Source organism: Vipera berus, assembly GCF_964194415.1.
Source record: "Vipera berus genome assembly, chromosome: 11".
Lineage (NCBI taxonomy): Eukaryota > Metazoa > Chordata > Lepidosauria > Squamata > Viperidae > Vipera > Vipera berus.
Genome location: NC_138214.1, coordinates 18,338,211 through 18,352,314, shown reverse-complemented (window position 1 = coordinate 18,352,314; position 14,104 = coordinate 18,338,211).

Below are 14,104 nucleotides of genomic sequence, written 5' to 3'. Positions count from 1 at the left end.
TTTTTCCTTCAAACAGCAACTGGATTGTTTTTTTCCTTGAGGAAGAAGAAAACATTTCACTTCTCATCCAAGAAGCTACATCAGGTCTGATGGTGGAGGTGGAAGGATAGGTGCTGACAGCGGAGACTAGATGGTGGGGGGATAGAAGGATAGGTTCTGATAGGATGGTGGGGGGATGGAAGGATTGTATTTATTTGCAGTCATCTGGTCATTAGTCCTCTCTCTGAGAGCTCTTGAAGCCACTTGGAGATTTATCTGTGCCCTCAGGGTCACCTGAATCGGGGGGGGGGGGATTTATTTTGGAATCTTCTGGCAAGGGCTGCATTGTAAACTGGGGATAGGTGATGTTGTATTCCTCCCCCTCTGTTAAAGGAGAGGTATTCACTTCTAACATAGATGGATTTTTTTACCCCTCTTGCCAACCAATAGTTTTCTCTATCCAAAATATGGACTTGGCATCTGCACAGAGGCATGAGGTGGGAGAGGGACACAGCTCGTTCAGCCCAGGCGTGTCCTGCTCGGTGGTTTCCTTGCTTCCTCAAGGTCTTGTATACACACACACACACACACACACACACACACATACACAGACACACACAAACCAGAAGAGCAACTAAGATGATTAAAGGCCTGGAGACTAAAACATATGAAGAACAGTTGCAGGGTTTGGGTTTTTCTAGTTTAGAGAAAAGAAGGACAAGAGGGGACATGATAGCAGCATTCCAGTATTCGAAGGGCTGCCACAAAGAAGAGGAGTCTATTTATTTTTCAAAGCACCAGAGGGCAGGACAAGAAACAATGGATGGAAACCAATCAAGGAGAGAAGCAACCTGGGACTAAGGAGAAACTTCCTAACTGTGCTTCCTAACAGTGGGAGCAATTAAACAGTGGAGTGGCTTGCCTTCGGAAGTTGTGGGGCTTCCATCACTGAACAGTCATTTGTTTGAAATGATATAGGACCTCCGACCTGAGCAGGGGCTTGGACTAGAAGGCCTCCAAGGTCCCTTCCCAGCTCTATTCTGATTCTGATTCCTTCAAAAAGCCTCCTCAGGTGACTTCTGGCTAGGCATTTGATCTCTACAGTCCCAAACCAAGGCTCGGCTGACCTTAGCAGCTGACCTTTGCTTGAGTAAACTCTAAAACCTTCCTGTGGGTGAGCAGATTCAGTTGCTGATCATTTCTTCCCCCTTCTGAATGCAGAATGTCCTGGAGCAAGGCTGGGACAAGGGCTGGCAGATTCAGGGGAATGGGCTCTCCTTCCGGCTTGACTTAAGGATGCTTCATACAACAAGAGGCTGCTACCAAAGGAGGCTTAACAACAAAATGAAATTATTCCTCTACGGAAAAAGCAACGTATCATTCTAGATGGTGTAAGCATGAAAATATACCTTTTTGGTAGCTGCTTTTCACATGAAAGATTTTTTTAAGGGAAGATTAAAAACTAATACAAAGAAATATAAAATAAGAAAAAGAAAGAAATCAAAGAGAAAGCTAAGAGTGCAAGAAAGCAAAAAGAAAAATACAAAAGAAAGAAAAAAAGATACAATGAAATAGCTTCCAATCTTCTTTACAGCAGTTATAAGTATAGTTGTAAATTTACCACTATGGTTACAACATTCCTCTCTTCTTTCTATAAACTATCCTGTCTAATCAAAAAACCATAAATTGTAAGATCAATTTTGTTTTGCTTCATGCAAAAAGTCTGTGAGGGGTTTCCCATCAGCAATAAAAGTAGAAATTGTCTTTTCCTTGTCAATGTAGCCATCTTAGCAAATTCCATCATCTTCACCATTCATTCCTCCATTGTGGGTAATACGAATCTTTCCATCTTTGCACATCCAGTAATAATCATGCTGCAGATATCATGTACTTAAAGTTTCATATCTTTTTTACCAACTGTCTGTCCATCAATCTCCAAAGGAAAAAACAGTTCTATCTCAATTGTATATTAATCTTTAAAATCCTCTGGATTAATGTATGTATTTGAATCCATAATTTTTTAGCTATTTCACATCAAACAAGAAAAAATGTTCCTCCTTATTCTCATTTTGAACATAAATTGACAGTGCCTTTATAGTCAATTTCTCTGGTGACATATACCAGAGTGCACTATTTTATAAAAATTCTCTTTAAGATTATAACATAATGTAAATGTCAATCCTTTCAACCACATTTTTCCCATTTTTTTATCTGTATATTATAACCAAGCTTTTTAGCCCACTTTAGCACTTGTTCTTCTTTCAAATGTGAATAAAAATTTATGCAGTACATTTTAGCAAATACATATGCATCATTTCTACACAATTCTATTTCAAACTCAAATCAGTGTTCAAAACCATACATTCTTTTGAGTACAGGTAATCCCCGAGTTACAAACATTCCCTTAGCGAACGTTCTAAGTTACGCAATAAGTGCCCCCTAGTGTTTACGAAAAACTCCCGAAATGACAAATGTTGCCGCACCAGGGCAGTTGTTCGCCATGGCACTGCAACATTCACCCTGGCTATTCCCTCCCTCTCCCTCCCGGGTCTCCCCAGGCACCAGAGCTGTGGATACTCGCTTTGCAAAGATCGACAGATCCTTGGCTGTTTTGCTGCTTCCTTTGGTGCAGTTGCAGAGAATGGAGGTCTAAAGTAACACAGGATCACACAAGATCAGTGGCATGAGATCTCACACTACTGATCTCGTGTGATTTCATGGTAGTTTAGGCCTCTGTTCTCTGCAACAGAGAATGGAACAGAGGCCGGGGGCGGGGAGAGAACGGACCTCCAGAGGAACGCAAAAGCGCCTCCCAACCTCCATTCTTTTTAAGATCTGTCTCCTCTCCAGCTTCTCTGTGTCTTTCTCTGCTCCCAGCAAGAGCAGAGGGAGGCCTCCGAGGCCCTGAACGGACCTCCGGAAGCACATGGTCACCTCCCTGGCCTCCGTTCTGGGCCTCGGAGGCCCAGAAATGGCCTCTAACACCCGGATCAAGCCTCCAGATGCGTTCCCCCAGCATCATTTCCAGGTGGCAGCAGCCTGGAAAAGGCATCCGATGCCCAGAAACGATGCTGGGGGTCACTTCAGCAGGGCCCCGGGGGCCTGTTCTGGGCTTTGGAGGCCTCCCTCTGCTCTTGCTGGGAGCAGAGAAAGAAACAGAGGCTGGAGAGGAGACAGATCTTCAAAAGGTAAATAACCCAGTGTGGCAGGATTGGGGGGAGCAATTGTGGGCCCCCAGGGGAGGAAGCATGAGATATTTCTGTGGGTCAGGGGAGGCCTTGGGTGATCTGAAGATGATCTGTTCCATAACTAGCTCCCCCATGGCCTTCCCTACCCTGAGATACCTCATGTTCACTTAACGAGCCATGCATTCACCCACGCATTAAATTAGCAAATGCGTGGGTGAAAGCTGGGAGTGAATCACACTCAAGGTATGAGATTCACTCCTGTGAATCCTTGAGTTATGAATGGAATGGGCAGGCTCCATTATATTCATAACTCGAGGACTACCTGTATTTTAAATGTATATAATAATTGTAAATAAAAGAACCATTGGCAATGATATCCTCTGGCGTCAGTTCTTCTCTTGATTTTATTTTGTATTTCTCTTGACAAAATTCTACTACTGGTATCACACCATAAATTGGTTGGAGTTGGGGTTAGGGGCTAGGAGTTAGGGCTGGAGTTGGGGTTGGGGTTGAGGTTAGGGATTAGGGGTTAGGGTTGGGTTGAGATTGGGGTTAGCCAGGTGCCAGCAGAAATCCACTAGTATCCTTTCCTCAACACTCAGGCCAGGACTATGCAAAACCACAGATGCCTCCAGTGTACCGGATGGGTACATGTTCTAGCTTTCCTGGTTTGGAGGAAATGGAAGTGGTGGCCAGGCACAACATCTGGGTCCTCAGAGCCTCCACGGCAGCTGCCTAAGTGCCAGATACCTTCCAGCAGAAGAAGCAGACTGATCAAAGGTCCTGCTTCTTGGCTGGTGAGAGGAAGAAGCCTCCAGCCTGGCAGCTGGGGAGAGGACACACCCTCCACTTCAGGTGATTTGTGTCCAATTTCTCAATTAGTGAGCCCTGCAAGGATAGGGCTAAGCCACGGCTTTAAATCAATCAGGTGGCTGACAGGAGAGAGTTATGTTTCCCATTGGCTTGTTAATGCAGCATTTTCATATAAACCTGACAGGAGCATGGCTTTATATGTCTTTCATTATGAGGGAGGAAGCAATTTCTGGGGCTCTATAAATCACTGATTGCTTTTTCCTCTGCTCCAGCTCTATCGGTGTCTTTGGGTAGAAGAGGAACAGGTTGGCTCCACACCAAGTTGGAGGCTGTGGTTTGCAAACTTTGAGGATACACCAGTGCAGGCTGACTTCCTTGCAGCAACTTCTGCCATCTCCATAATTTTCCTTTAATGACGAATCATTGGACAAAATGGGGAGTGTGGCCCTTGGCAAAATAAGGACTAAAGATGGCCTCATCCAGATTAGAGCTGGACCTGGTAAGCGGCACCAAACGATGCTTTCAGTGCAATGATCAGCCATTACGGTTCTGTGAAGACATGCTGGGTGTGTGTGTGCTCCCATCCTCCTGAGGCTTTAGAGAAAAGAATCCCACTCCCCAAATTGCTTTCAAAGAAGCTTTGAGGAAGGGAGTTCCCACCTAGAAAGCCCCATGGGTCTGAGAGCCTCCCATCCCATTTGCACCACACTTGTACACCCACATCATAATAGGTATTGTTTTTCCCAATAGAATAGAATAGGGCTGGAAGAGGCCTTGGAGGTCTTCTAGTCCAGCCCCCTGCTCAAGCTGGAGAACCTATACCATCTCAGACAAGTCCCTCTCACAGTTACTGTTTTTAAGCCAGGTCTTGCTCAGTCTGTACTTGTATCTTTGATTTTTTCCTGCCTAAATGTAAAACTTTGCTTTTCTCCACATTGAAACTCATTTTGTTGGATACGGCCCATTGTTCAAGTTTGTCAAGATCTTTTTGGATCCTGAGTTTGTCTTCTGGGGTGTTGGCTACTCCTGCCAGCTTGGTGTCATCTGCAAATTTGCTGAGTTCCCCTTCAATTCCCTCATCTAAGTCATTGATGAAGATATTGAAGTCATTTATTCTCCAAAGCACCTGAAGGCAGGACAAGAAGCAATGGTTGGAAACTGATCAAGGAGAGAAGCAACCTGGAATTAAGGAGAAACTTCCTGACAGTGAGAACAATTAACCAGTGGAACAGCTTGCCTTCAGAAATTGTGGGTGCTCCATCACTGGAGGTTTTTAAGAAGAGACTGGACAGTCACTTGTCTGAGATGGTACCATTCTGTAATTCTATGAAGATACCTCAGGGGTATTTTAGGGAGAATTCTCTCTAAGAATGAAAATAAACCCTTTATTCTATGAATGTTCTTAAGCATTTCCAGCTCTTTAATAAGAGATGCTTCCCTTCTCTCCGGTTCTTTTGACTCTTTTGTCTCTCCTCCAAAGACAGCATTTATGGTAAAAGGTCTTTGGGGGAAGGAGTTTGATCAATAGCCTGGCAAGACTTCAGGCAAGATGGGTCCCCCCCCCACTAAAGATTGCTGGATGATTTTTCCTCCTGGGAGGGACCAAGGTTCCCTGAAGGGAAGAAGGAGAAAGGCTGAGTAAAGCTTTAAAGAAACCCTGCTTAAGTCTGTTTCAAACCTTCCATCACCTTGAATTATGCCCGGCCGCATCTTCTAGGGGTTTTAGAACACGGCTCCTTGATTTGGGTGCTTGGGTGTCAGCATGTGAAAGCCCAGTTCTGATCCAGAACACTTCCCAACCACCTTTAAGTGAAGGATTTTCTTTTAATTAAGAAGACGTTCAAGCGGAATGGATGATATTTTCAGCTTTTATGCAAGCATTGCTGAATTTCTGAAAACTCTTTGTAGATAAGTATTGGAACAATGGGTCCTTTCCAACAACATGAGTTTTAATGCAGAGAAAAGCAAAGTTTTACACTTAGGCAGGAAAAATCAAAGATATAAGTACCAATTAGGTGAAACCTGGCTCAAAAACAGTAACTGTGAGAGGGACCTTGGAGTCCTAGTGGATGATCACTTGACCATGAGCCAGCAGTGTGCAGCAGTGGCCAAAAAAACTAATGAATCAAGATCACATGAAGTATTAGTATGGCTTTATAAAACCCTAGTAAGACCACACCTGGAATACTGCAGCCAATTTGGTCACCATACTACAAAAAAGATGTTGAGAAAGTTCAGAGAAGAGCAAGTAAGATGATCCAAGGCCTGGAGACTAAAACATATGAAGAACGGCTGCAGGACTTGGGTTTGGCTAGTCTAAAGAAAAGAAGAAATAGGAGTGACATGATAGCAGTATTCCAGTAACTGAGGGGCTGCCACAAGGCAGAGGGGGCCAGGTTGTTCACCAAAGCACCAGAGGGAAGGACGAGAAACAACGGATGGAAACTGATCAAGGAGAGAAGCAACCTGGAATTGAGGAGAAACTTCCTGACAGTGACGACAATCAACCAGGGGAACAGCTGGCCACCAGAAGTTGTGGGTGATCCATCGCTGGAGGCTTTCAAAAAGAGACTGGACTGGACAACAAAAGAGACTGAGATGGTATAGGTTCTCCAGCTTTAGCAGGGGCTGGACTAGAAGACCTCCAAGGTTCCTTCCAGCTATTCTATTCTATTCTATTCTATTCTATTCTATTCTATTCTATTCTATTCTATTCTATTCTATTCTATTCTATTCTATTCTATTCTATTCTATTCTTTGTGGCAGCCCATCAAATGCTGGAATACTGCTATCATGTCACCCCTATTCTTTTATTTAAAGCCCCGAGTTTCTTCTGTCCTCTGAATGAAGCTGAAGAAGGCTGCCTTGTCTTTCTCTGATTGCCACAGAATGGCTTCCAACAATTCTTCCATTCCCTTTGTCCTCTGCACTTTCTATATTTTGTCATTAACTTTCCTAAAATGGAGTGCCCAGGACTGACATAATATTCCAGCTGTTTTCAGTCCAACACAAAATAGAGAAAAATGATAGCTTCCATCATTTTTATAGTATATTTTTGTTGATGGGATGTAGGATAGCAATTTTTTGCAGCTGCCTCATACTGTTGGCTCATGTTCAGTTTCTCATCATTGAGATATTCAAATCTTTTTCACGTGGTTTCATTCATTTATTGATTTTACTGGTCATTGAGGATTTGAGCATAAATTATTATGGTTGGTTGCACAGTCAGCCAGATGTTTAGACTGAATTTGGCATTTTTGCCACCTATTTTTCATTTGGCCTTTCTTGTATACTAGATTCAGTGCATCTTCATTGTCCTCCAGATATTCTTCCATTCCTCTTTTTTCTTCTTCAACTGTCTGGTATATTTGCAACATCCCACACCCACCCATTTTCCTTGGTAAGTAGACTGTCTACATTGCTGTGGGGGTGAAGGGCATGATTTATTGTCATTATTTTTCTAGTCTTCCTATCCAGAAAATTTAGTTTTGCTCAAGTCCAGTCCACTATTCCAGCTGTATATCTAATGATTGGAATTACCCAGGTGTTAATTGTCTTGATGCTATTTCCCCAGTGAGTTTGACTTTAAGATCTTCTTTGCTCTCTTGATATATCCACTCTAACCTTTTTCTTGACTTCAGTGTGCTTGATGTTGTCAGCATGAAGGATCTCCAGGTGTTTGTAGTGATCATCTTCATCCAGACTCTTGATGCTGTTTCCTTAGGTCATCTTGATCCCTTCAGTTTTCACTATTTTTCCCCCTTTTGATGGTGAGGGTGGCATGTTTTCAAGTGCAAACTCCATTACAATATCTTGATTGTATACACAGAGCTGTAATTCTATTTCAAATGGTGTTTTCTCATGCAGCTTCAGGTTGTCTGTGTAAAGGAAGTGGATAGTTCGGCAGATGTTTTTTTATGTTTGATAGCCATGCCTGAATTATTCAGTACTGCTATCAGAGGAATCAGTGTAATAACAAACAGTAGTGGTGATAATGAATCTTTTTTGAAAGATTTATCTCTTGAAATTAACCAAGGAGAGCCAAGATGGCAGCATACTTTAAGCTTCTGATATTAATCTCTATCATCACTGACCAGTGCCTGTGGGCGATGTTGATGATGAAGAGGATGAAGAGGATAATGAGGATGATGATATACACAACAGTGTAAAATCACAGCTTCCATTCTTTAGTTGGTGTTGGCCTTCATACGCATTGGGTTTTTTCCAAGAACTCAGGATGTTGTAATGTATCAGCATTGTTGTTGTTAGCTGAGAAGTTGTGTCCGACCCATTGCGACCCATGGACAATGTTCCTCCAGGCCTTACTGTCCTCTACCATCTTCTGGAGTCCATTTAAGCTCACGCCTACTGCTTCAGTGACTCCATCCATCCACCTCATTCTCTGTCGTCCCCTTCTTCTCTTGCCCTCAATCTTTCCAGCATTAGGCTCTTCATTTTCTGCCATTAGAGTGCATATAAGTTAAATAGGCAAGGCGACAGTATACAGCCTTGCTGGACTCCTTTTCCAATTTTGAACCAATCAGTGGTTCCGTGTCCAGTTCTCACTGTTGCTTCTTGACCCGCATATAGGTTTCTCAAGAGACAAATAAGATGGTCTGGTACTCCCATCTCTTTAAGAACTTGCCACAGTTTTGTTGTGATCCACACAATCAAAGGCTTTAGCATAGTCAATGATGCAGAAGTAGATTTTTTTAAAAACTCCCTAGCTTTCTCCATGATCCAGCATATGTTGGCAATTTCATCTCTAGTTCCTCTGCCTCTTCGAAATCCTGCCTGTACTTCTGGTAGTTCTCGATCCACATACTGCTGGAGTCTAGCTTGTAGGATTTTAAGCATAACTTTACTAGCATGTGAAATGAGTGCAATGGCACTGCCTTTCTTTGGAATTGGAATGTAAACTGATCTTTTCCAATCTTGTGGCCACTGTTGTGTTTTTCAAATTTGCTGGCAAATTGAGTGTAACACTATTACTGCATCGTCTTTTAAGATTTTGAATAGTTCAGCTGGAATACTGTCACCTCCACTAGCTTTGTTGTTGTTCAATTTTTCTAAGGCCCACTTCACTTCACATTCTAGGATGTCTGGCTCAAGGTCAGTGACCACCTCATCATGGTTATCAGGGACGTTAAGCTCATTCTTGTATAGTTCTTCTGTGTAATTTTGCCACCTCTTCTTAATCTCTTCTGCCTCTGTTAGGTCCCTGCCATTTTGGTCCTTTATCATGCCCATTTTTGCACAAAATGTTCCCTTCATCTCTCCAATTTTCTTGAAAAGATCTCTGGTCCTCCCTATTCTATTGTTTTCTTCTATTTCTTTGCACTGTTCATTTAAGAAGGCATTCTTATCTCTTCTAGCTATTCTCTGGAATTCTGCATTCAATTGGGCGTATCTTTCTTTTTCTCCCTTGCCTTTTGCTTCCCTCCTTTCCTCAGCTATTTGCAAAGCTTCCTCAGACAGCCATTTTGCTTTCTTGCATTTCTTTTTCTTTGGGATGGTTTTAGTTGCTACATCTTGCACAATGTTGTGGACCTCCGTCTATAGTTCTTCAGGCACTCTGTCTATCAGATCTAATTCCTTAAATCTATTTGTCACCTCTACTGTATATTCAACAGGGATATGATTTAATTCATACCTGAGTGGCCTAGTGCTTTTCCCTACTTTCTTCAGTTTAAGCCTAAACTTTGCAATGAGAAGCTCATGGTCTGAGCCACAGTCAGCTCCTGGTCTTGTTTTTACTGATGTTAGTTCTATAAGGTGCTGCAGGGCTTCGTAGAACCGGTCAATTTCATCCTCTTCAGCACTGGTGGTTGGGGCATAGACTTGGACTACTGTGATATTGAATGGTTTGCCTTGGATTCGAACTGAGATCATTCTGTCATTTTGGGGATTGCTTTTCCTACTCTTTTATTGACTATGAAGGCTACTCCATTTCTTCTGAGGGATTCTTGCCCGCAGTAGTATACCTGATGGTCATCTGAATTAAATTCACCCATTCCTGTCCATTTTAGTTTGCTGATTCCTAAGATGTCGATGTTCAGTCTTGTCATCTCTTTTTTGACCATGTCCAGCTTTCCTTGATTCATGGATCTTACATTCCAGGTTCCTATGGAGAATAAATCTTTACAGCATGGGACTTTCCTTTTACCACCAGATACATCCACAGCTGAGCGTCCTTTCGGCTTTGGGTTCATTCTTTCTGGCGCTACTAGTACTAGCCCTCTGCTCTTCCCCAGTAGCATATTGGACGCCTTCTGACCTGAGGGGCTCATCTTCCAGCGTCATATCATTTTGCCTTTTGGTACTGTCCATAGGGTTTTCATGGCAAAGTTACTGGAGTGGGTTGCCATTTCCTTCTACTTTGGATCACGTTTTGTCAGAACTCTCTGCTATGACCTGTCCGTCTTGGGTGGCCCTGCATGGCATAGCTCATAGCTTCATTGAATTACGCAAGCCCCTTTGCCACGACAAGGCAGTAATCCATGAAAGGGATGTATCAGCATACTATGTTATTATTAGATTTGTATGCTACATTTAAAAAAAAAGTCTGCTGCCTTGAGTTATATTATACACACACACAAACACACACACACACATACCTATACCTATACCTATACCTATACACATACATACATACATAGGTAAAGGTAAAGGTAAAGGTTCCCCCGCACATGCGTGCTAGTCGTTTCCGACTCTAGGGGCCAGTGCTCATTTCCGTTTCAAAGCCGAAGAGCCGGCGCTTGTCCAAGGACGTCTTCTCCGTGGTCATGTGGCCGGCATGACTAGACACCAAAGGCAGACAGAACGCTGTTACCTTCCCACCGTAGTGGGCCCTATTTTTCTACTTGCATTTTTACGTGCTTTCAAACTGCTAGGTTGGCAGAAGCTGGGATGAGTAACAGGCGCTCACTCTGTTATGCGGCACTTGGGATTCGATCCGCCAAACTGCCGACCTTCTGATCAACAAGCTCAGCATCTTAACCCACTGAGCCACCGCATCCCTATACATACATACATACATACATACATACATACATACATATTACATAATATACTGTCTCCTGTTTTATCCACAACAACCACCCTGTGAGGAGGGCAGGGCTGAGATCAGTGTCACCCAGCTGGCCTTCATGCCTAAGGCAGGATTAGAATTCACTGGCTCCTGGTTTCTGGACACAGCAGCAAAGTGTCTCTCATGTCATAGAGAACAGACTAGAGGCACCATCAGATTGCTCCACTTTGATGGGGAACTATGGACGAGCCCTCTCCGAGCCCAATTTTCAGCCAGCTCTGTATCCAATTAATTTATCCCATTTTGGCAGCTTGCTAATCAGCCCTGCATGGGATACTTAGTCAAATGTTTTGCTCTGTCTCCTGCATTCCCATAATCTAATTAACGGATCAAAAAATAGATGAGGTTAGTCTGGCATGATTTGTTCTTGACAAATATATTCTGACTTCTAGTAATTAGCAAGTTGCTTTCAATGTGACTGTCTGTCTTTCAGGCTGTTGATGTCAGGTCATACTGGTTTGTGATATTTTTGAACTTCTGGTAGATACTGTCAGATCAAAATCTGCTCTCCTTTAGACCTCAGCACTTCCTCTGTTTAAAGAGAAAGATCCAGAGAGCCAAAAGGAGCCAACAAGGCCCTCAGGTCCAGGCCTGTGGGAAAAAATCCACCTTAAACCCTCCTTGACTAATAACTGCTTGGTTTCAAGGAAGGAAGAGAAGTTGACAGACTTCTCTGTCATTCATCCAAAATCTGCCTTCCTTGTAACTTAAATTAGTCTGTGTTTTGCATTCCTGGACAAGATAAAAGATCTTGACCTTTCTTTGTGTGACAGAATTGTCTTTTCTCAAGGTTAACAAATCTTTTAAAAAAACTATCTTTACAGAATTTTTCTTCATTCCCAAATCCTCCTGGTGGAGCAATTTCCCAAATCTTTCTCAAAATGTGGTTCCCATTACTGGATACAGTATTAAGGCACGGTGATAACTAAAGGGTATTTCTGAGATGAGGAAATCTTCTGCATTTCATTTCTCTTTCAGTACTTCCATCTCCTTCCTCCACCCTAAGAACGTCTTTTTGAAATATATATTTGCTTTCTAAAGATACATGTATTCATCAGGTCTTCATCCCATCAGTAGAAGAACCAGTAGAACAACCTCGTTCTCCTCATTCTCTTCCTAGTTGAGATTTTAGAAAGAATGGAGAGAAGAGGATCAAAGATGATTAGGAGCCTGGAGGTTAAAACATATGAAGAACGCTTGCGGGATTTGGGTATGTCTAGCCCTATGCTGGCTCGGGAATTCTGGGAGTTGAAGTCCACAAGTCCTAAAAGAGCCAAGGTTGCCTACCCCTGGTCTAGCCTAATGAAGAGAAGGACTAGAGATGATATGATAGCAGTGTTCCAATATTTGGGGGACTCCTACAAAGATGAGGTGGTCAAACTATTAAGGGCGTGAATAAGGTTCTAGAAAGCTGTCTTTTCAATATTATGCAAAAATGATAATACAGAACACAGAGGCATAACCTCAGACTGACAGGAGGGAAGTTCAAAAGCAACGTTAGTAAGTATGTCATCACAGAAAGAGTAATGGAAGCTTGCAGCCAACTTCCAGTACAGATAATGGGTCAGTCATCCATAACTGAGTTTAAACATGCTTGGGATAAACACATGTCCATCATCTAACAAAAATTTAAAAATAAAAATAAAAACTCTTAAAGGGCAAATCCCATGGACCACTAGGTCTTTTGCTGCCATTAGTTTGCTATGTTTCTAATGAAAGTAAAGCTGTTGCAAATGTGCTTATGGTACTTTTTGACTGTTTCTCTCTTCTTTTTTTCCCCACATTCTGAAATAGACTCCACAAGCCAGAAGCTCCCTCCCCCACCCTCGTGAAAATAAAGAGGGCTAGAATCAAAAGGAAGGCTCTCTGGTTTTTCACTGGCTACCATTCAAGTTCAATGTCAGATGAGACTTCCTTTGATTTCCTACCCATCAGATAATCAGCCCAGCATCTGGGAACGATGCTATCTTTCTACCGAACAATGGCAAGCGTGACTCATGCCAGGCCAGGAACAATGTGACCGGCATGAGATGCTGAGCTGACGTCACTCCTGTTCCTTTAGCTCCTGTTCAAGTTCCTTCCTCATCTTCCACTGAAACAAAGGCAAGATTGCATCCTTGGCACACGGCAAGCAAGCTCAGCCTTGCTGGGAACCTTTGGGCCACCTTCCAAGGCTCGTGTGCTGAGACTTGTGGCCCACCCCAGGCATTCCCTTGACCTACCACCCTTCAGACCAGAGGAGAGAATGGCCCTAGTTGTTTTCTTGGGGCAGCTTGGCCGAAAGAGCATCCAGAGGGTTGTTTAGTCAATGCTGGGACACCACTTGAAGAAATCGTTTCTATTTCTCAAACACAGTTTGAGAAAAAATTCTGGACCCCATTCAACAAAATGCAATTCAGTGATGAAAAAATGAGGCCCTATACTTAGGCAAGAAAAACCTAACGTACAGGTATAGAAGAGGGATACCTGGTTCAACGGCAGTAACTGTCAGAGGGATCTAGGGGTCCTATTGGACAACCAGTTAAATATGATCCAGCAGTGTTCTGCAGCTGCCAAAAAAAATGCCAGTGCAATCCTAGGATGCACCAACAGAGGGGTAGTTTCAAAATCACCTGAAGGGTTAGCATTGCTTTATGCTGCATCGGTGAGACCACACTTCAGATGCGGCATCCAGTTTTGGTCACCATGATATTAAAGGATGTTGAGACTCTAGAAAGAATACAGAGAACAGCAACAAAGGTTATTAGGGGGCTGGAGGCTAAATCGTATGATGAATACTTGTGAGAACTAGGTATCTCCAGTTTAACGAAGAGAAAGACTAGGGGTAACAGGAGAGCAGTCTTCCAATATTTGTCTCAGAGAGGAGGGGGTCAACCCTGCCCAAGCATGTGTGGGCAATGGGTGGAAGCTTGTCAGAGGGAGATACAACCTGGAAATAAGGAGGAATTTCCTGACAGTGAGAACAATTAATCAGTGGAACGACTTGCCTCCAGAAGTTGTGGATGAGCCTTCACTGGAGGGATTCAAGAAGAGA